The sequence below is a fragment of the Pinus tabuliformis genome, chromosome 2_1, assembly GCF_031772625.1.
Source record: "Pinus tabuliformis cultivar Carrire ecotype Pingquan chromosome 2_1, CPIR1, whole genome shotgun sequence".
NCBI classification, from domain to species: Eukaryota; Viridiplantae; Streptophyta; class Pinopsida; order Pinales; family Pinaceae; genus Pinus; species Pinus tabuliformis.
The window spans coordinates 730,278,818-730,285,931 of NC_142299.1; positions in this window are offsets into that span (position 1 = coordinate 730,278,818).

The following is a 7,114-nucleotide window of genomic DNA, read 5'->3' on the forward strand; positions in this document are numbered from 1 at the left end:
ATCTACTATAGGGGTACAAAATCAGGTATTCAAAACCCAAAGTGTGAATATAGAAAATTGATGATTGATGTTGGAAGTCCAATAATAAGAAGTTAGGTTGCTTGCAACTGAGATTCCAAATCAAGACAAAAAATCTCCTTGAGCGATTAGAACAAAGACAAATCAGCGTGTTTAACTAATCCAATATATGGGAGTTTGATGCAAGTGCTGACATGGGCTCTTGACTTACATGACTATCAGTTATGACGAAGTTCAGATTGCAATTGTTGTTGACGATTTTGAGGGTGTGGTACATGGTAGCATTGGATGTTTGGTGTCTCAATTAATCAAGCTATGAAAACCTCGATTAGATCCCTGTGCTGGTCTGGATTGAAGTTAGAGTTTTTTGACGAAGCTAATTTTAAAATTGGTCGGGACTGTTTTATGTAATTGCATGTAATGGTTCACAATGCTATTGAATGAGGTACTATGCACTAGTCAAGTGGACTAGGAATTGGAATTCAACATTGTTATTAGATTTATTTTAGATTTGGATTAATCAAGTATTCAAGAATTTAGATAGATTAAATTTCTTTTTATTTTTAATAAGGGAAAAATTATTGATTTTCATTAATAAAAAGTAGATATATACTTTGGTATTTCATTTTTAATGTTTTTGCATGCCATATATTAGATTTTAAAATAAAATGGTTAAATTTCTAAATATCTTATTACTCTACATTATAGTTATTTTATTTCTGAAAATTGTCTACTATATCAATTTTCGCAAAAAAGCTTAAAGTTTTTTATGATGACAAATATAGCATATATGATTAAAACATGACAAAAACATATCATTATCTATGAAAATTTTCATGTACGGATGACAAATAAATGAGATGAAGGAAAAATTTTCAAGGGCATCCCTTTTGCTAGGAACGGGTCCCCTGGGGGTCAATTTTGGGGTTAAAAACCCAAGTTTTGGGGCATAAGGCCCGAAGTTTGTATAAAGAAATGTAAAGTCTCTACATTTTATGGTCGTGGAGTGCTAAGATGTCAAAAGTCATTAAGGGTTGTCTACCCTTGTTTTGTGAAGAATCATGTCGGCTGTAAAGATCATGGGATTGTATAAAAAGAAGCTAAGTAAGTTCTAGGGGAGTAGTAGAAAAGAAGTAGAATTCTAAGTGATTTGGGTCATAAGGGAGCAAAGAGTGAGAGTCTTAGCGTAGGTAGAGGCTCTACAGCTGAGCGCGCAGAGGCCTAGGGTAGAAGTCTGCAGCTGAGTGCGTGGAGCCCTACAGCTGTGTGCGCAGGGCAGATAGAGTTTGTACAGGGAACTTGAATCATCAATAAAGAGAAGTATTATGAAATTGTTGTGTATTTTGTCTCTGATTATTGCATCCGATTATGTTATGTTAAGTTCTGGGTTTACATTATAATGCTAATTTGATGCATGAATATATCTATTTCTATCTGTTAATTGAACGCAAGTAAGAATATATGTTTACATGAAGATAACCTTAATTGCATGGTAAAATTGGCAAACACTTAAGGTAATTCGGGAACTTGTAACCGTACGTAGTTACAGAGGCACGTAAGTGCCTAGATTGCTTGTAAGGGCTGCATGAAGGTCATTCATATACCTTCGCGAAGGTTCTGAAGGTCGGAGAAGAAGGAACATCAATAAGCCCTAAGGGGTTATCGATCTGCGTGAAGACAGGGGTTAGGGTATAAGATCGACATCACGACCATCTCAGGGTATGGAAACTTGGTTCCTGCATCCCCCCATATTGCTTCGGCTGAGACTTCAGTCTGCGCTTCGTCGACTGATTCCGAAAGGGCCAGCAGTGTAGGGATTTGCTTGGCTGCTTAATGCTGAACCTGGGTCAGGGCCCATCAAGCTAACACCTTTATAAGTTTAAACTCCCTGAGTCACAAAAGGATTCCTTTGTCGAAGAATAAGTAGAAAATCCTCCTTGGCACACAGTTGCACCCCTTCTTTGATAGGAGATCTGCCACTTGATTCTACTCTCTATAGAAATTATTAGAGACCAATCTTTGAAAGGTATTCATCAAAGATCTTATGCATTGCATCCAGAAAGTAAGGGAAGGTGGTCCAAATTTTGTTCTGAATTGTACCCAATCTAGGATCATCTTGGAATCTCCAAACATAGGTAAATCTTCAATTGCAATCCAGTTAGCACATAAAAGATCCCCCAAGAGTATGATTAGCTCAACTCTATTATTTGACCCTGTGACACTATACCAATTGAAATGGAAGGTGTTGTCTGGCATCAAAACCAAATGTGTCCCACTTCCACGAACCTTGTTGGTGGATGCTCCATAAAAAAATAAATAAAAAAATAAAGTATGACCATAGGTCCATGAGTCGAAAATTTCATCTAGGTTGTTCCTCCTTCATTAGCCATATCTCCATAAAATATGCAAATATCTTTAAATAGGAATTTCTAGTATCTGGTTCTGTTTGTTCAAAAATATTCTCATTCTTGCTTCTCCATATGCCCCACAAAATATAGAAAGGCACGCAACGATATGTCTTGAAACCTTAAAACCATTGAGTGAGACATCTCTAAATGGAAGCCATGTTCCAGATTACATGTATTTTAAGTGTTTGAAGAACCCCACTCCATACCGAGATCGAAAAAAGGACATGTTAGAAATAGATGTTCCACGTCTTCTAAATCTTCTTTGCATAGAGAGCATCTTCCAAGATCCTCGAAGCCCCTTTTATGGATATTATCCCAAGTTAAAATATTATTGTGGACCACCATGCACATAATTGTTTTTAATTTGATAGGTATATCCCATCTCCACGTGTTATGAAACCAAAAGGCATCATCATTCAAGCCATGCCCATGAGAAATATGTTTATAAATCTCTTTAACCGAGATCTGCTCATTATACATAACACCTTCCCATTTTAGCTTTTTTTTTCTTCTAAGTGTGTTTTAAACCTATTAGACTTAATTGTGTTGTGAATTGTTCCCATTCCACAAATCGATCCTCTGGAAATCCAAGTTCAAATGCATTAAGCCAATAACTTGTAACAAAAGAAGATCCTTAATCACAAGAGATTTAGTTCATAATGTAAATCCTTTTCTTATGTAAATGCTCAAGGATGCGAATAGAAAGAGTATGTATTCCCTCCACCCCTTTGATATCATCTAGTCCTATTTTTATCCTATTCCCCCTTCCAACCTCCCATCTCAGATTTTGTAGTAGCCAATATTTGTTTCTCATCATTCTTCTCTATATATAAGATGCGACCTTCTTCTTTGGAGCCGTCTCTTTAATCCTTTCCTTAAGATGTCTATTTTTTAGATATTTCTCTTTAATAACCTATTTCCAAATACCTTTGCCTTGGAAATTTTTCCATAATTTCTTGACAATTAAATCCTTACTAAAACATTATGTGTCCTTTACACGCCACCCTCAATCCCTCTCATGTCTCGCAAGCACCTCTAAATAGACCAAAAGTATCTTATTTGTGGATTTAGGCCTAGCCAAAAGGCACCTAGCTACAATAGGATCAATTCTCTTGGTCTAAAGATACTGAGGGGGGGAAGATACTAAGGTTTGAGCCCTCTAATTGCAATGAAATCACCTCCTCCCCATTTGTCATGAAATGCTTTGAAGATGTCAATTGTTTAGGGTTTTGTCAAAGAGTGCAAGAAGTAGGTTACCATTCGAATCTCACAGGTATATTTTCCCTCTCCTTGAAGGAAGACAAGATCACCATTGCAGGGATTGATTTCATGTTTTCAGTGGATGGCATCTCTCAAGCTACAGGCATACCAAACCATGGTGAAAATTGGTTCAAAGGCATGAACCTAGACCTAGAAGAGTACAAACCCTACTTGAAATCACAATACAAAGGATCTCACTCACATGTTTTCCCATTCAAATACTTGTTGGAGAGATATGCACCACTGATGAAGGTTGTCATGAAGTTCTTCACATGTGAGGGCATATTTTCTAGGTTATACCAATACCACATAAGATTTCTCATGCACTTTACAGCTACCAAGTCTCTAACTTTGTCCAGCTACTTGTATAGGAGCCTAACCAAAATGTTTGAAAGGGTGCAATTGAAAGGCAAAGTGCATTATCCCAACCTCTTTCACTATAGCCTGATAAAGGTTATAGTACTCCATCAGTTGAAAGAGAATAACATGACATGGGACACCTTCATTGAGGCAGCCTTGAAAACGCATATAACCACCTCACCAATCCGACACCAAACCATTTCAGTACAACCCATGGAGGTGGGGTCATCAAGCAAGCATGATGAGCCTAAATTTTCCAAAACCCACCTGAGCCTAGCTATCTAGCCTAAAATCCTTTACATTCCATTCATCTCTTGGTTGTGATTGCATAGAGAGATCCCTCTCTAGTTTTGTAGGGCTAGCTACCAAACTAAAAGCTTGGTCTATGGTTACCTTCGTTGATCTCATCAACAGCCTGGGACATTGTGGAGGATAATAGAGGGCATGACAACTAGGGAGTCCCAAGGTGTTCTAGTGAATGTAAGGTTCCCAAGTCATGGAAAAATGTAATGCTAGTTGTGAGGTCATGACTACCAAGGTGTGTTAGGGAATGCTAGGGCATGCTAACATGTGCCAGATAGTACAAAGACATGTCAAATAAGCTAAGATGTGCCACGTGCTAAGGCATGCCAAGATGTACAAAGGTGCGACAATGCATGCCAAGGATTGTTAAGGCAAGAAAAGGTAGGAAAAAGTTAAACTACAAGGAAATTAGCACATAATAGGGTTAATAAGTCATCAATTTACCTTTTCCATGAGGGGCATGCTAGGCATATCAACACTAGGTGGCAATAGGTGCCAAGTGCCAAGTGTCAATGCATTCTAACTGCCAAATCTTCCTCTATTTCTTCTCATCTACTTTCCAATAATTGATCTCCAATAAATTTACTATTAAACCATGCCAAAGCATACCAAGTCATCTCAATGCATGCCAAACATGTTAAGACTTTCCAAGTGCCAATGTGCAACAGGGAGTGTGATGCATGGTATGAAATGGTAGAGCATATCGAAGAGTGCTAAGGTGTGCTAGAGAGTGTCAATGCATGCTGAGGAGTGTTGGGGAGTAATATGACAACACAAGGGAGCACTAGGTCAAGATTCATGGAAGTGAATGAATATGAGGGTGTGTCGGGGAGTGTCAATGGGTGCTAGTTGTCATCCCAAGGATGGAGTGACAAGGTATTCTAATCATGGGTAAGGCATGCCAGCAAATATCAGGGAATGTCAAGAAGTGCTAGAGTGTGCTAGGTAGTTCCGGTGTGTGCTAACATGTGCCAAATAGTGCCAAGGCATGCCAAGTGCTAAGACATGCTAGGATCTGTAGGGTGCCAGAGTATGCCAATATGCACAAGGAGTTTCAAGGAAACAAAAGGAATAACCAAGCTAAAATGCAAGGAAATGAACACATAAGAGGGTTAATAAATCAGGACTTTATATTTTTCAAAAGGGGCATGCTAGGCACACTAATAATATGTTCCAACACATGCCAAGTGTCATTGTGTGCCAAGTGCTAATGTTTGTCAATGCAATATTATGCCAAGGTGTTCCAGGGCATGCTAGGGACTACAGGGCATGCAAACACATGATAGGGGAGTGCTATGCTATGCTAGGGCTTGCAAACATGTGCTTGGAAATCCTACTCATGGCAAGATGTTCTAGGTACAAAGATGTTCCAGGTACAAAGATGTTCCAAGACATGCGAGGTGCCAAGGAATGTTAGTGTAATGTTCCAAAGCATGTTAAGGTGTTCCATGAGTGTTGAGGAGTGCTAGGTCTCTGTCATTAATAGAATTGATAGAACTTGATTATGTATTAAATAATATAGTTCCTACACACACTAGTGGATCTTTATTTAAAGGAAATTTGCTAGATAATAAAACTAATAGAGATGAATCATGTGTTGACTCATAGGAAAACTATATTCTTATGACTTGAGGGAAATGATACACACTAATTGCTTCTTCACAAATTGACTGACTATTATAACCACTATGACCTTGGACACATAATGAAAAATACTCCACAACAATGGTCTTAAACCATTATCTTTTGACAAAAAATATAGTAACAGGTACATAACGTCATCAAAAACTCATTGGAATTATTAATGATGACGAACATTTTTTGACCGTCACCAAAAGTAACCAAAAATACCATTCGTGAGGGTCAATAAAATATCTTCACTAGAAGTGTCACCAAAGAGAGAATTAGTGATGGGCCTTTAACGACCCTCACCAAAAGTGTCACCAAAGAGAGAATTAGTGACGGGCCTTTAACGACCCTCACCAAAAGTGTGACTGAAAATGGCTTTGGTGACAAACCTTAAAGGACCATCACTATATACACTTACAACAACGATTTTTTAAAGACCATCACCATATGCGACATTGGTGATGGACCTTAAAGGTTTGTCACAGGCATGAAGCATCATCAAAAACTCATTGGAATGATCAATGATGATGAACATTTATTGACCGTCACCAAAAGTAACCAAAAAAATCATTGGTGATGGTCAATAAAAGATCGTCACTAGAAGTGTCACCAAAGAGATAATTAGTGATGGGCCTTTAACGACCCTCACCAAAAGTGTCACCAAATAGAGAATTAGTGACGGGCCTTTAATGACCCTCACCAAAAGTGTGATTGAAAATGGCTTTGGTGGCAAACCTTAAAGGACCATCACTATATACACTTACAACAACGCTTTTTTAAAGACCGTCACCGTATGCGACATTGGTGATGAACCTTAAAGGTCCATCACAGTCATGACCCTCACCAATGACCTTTTTTCTTGTAGTGCTTTGATTATATTATGGCCCCTTAGTCTCCTATATATAGAAAGGAGGTCTTGTCATTTGTATCATCCAAGAATTGCTAATTTGTGTATTGTAAAGGAGGTTTCCCCCTCAAAGAGGTTGAACTCTAAGGCATTTATATTTATTTTCTATCTTTTCATGAGCTAGTTTCATAACATTTGGTATCAGAGCTTTGGATTCTAGGGTTCGCTCCTCCAAAAAAGTCATTGTGCAATTTTTGCTATAACTTTTTCACTACAAAGTTTCAGAAGC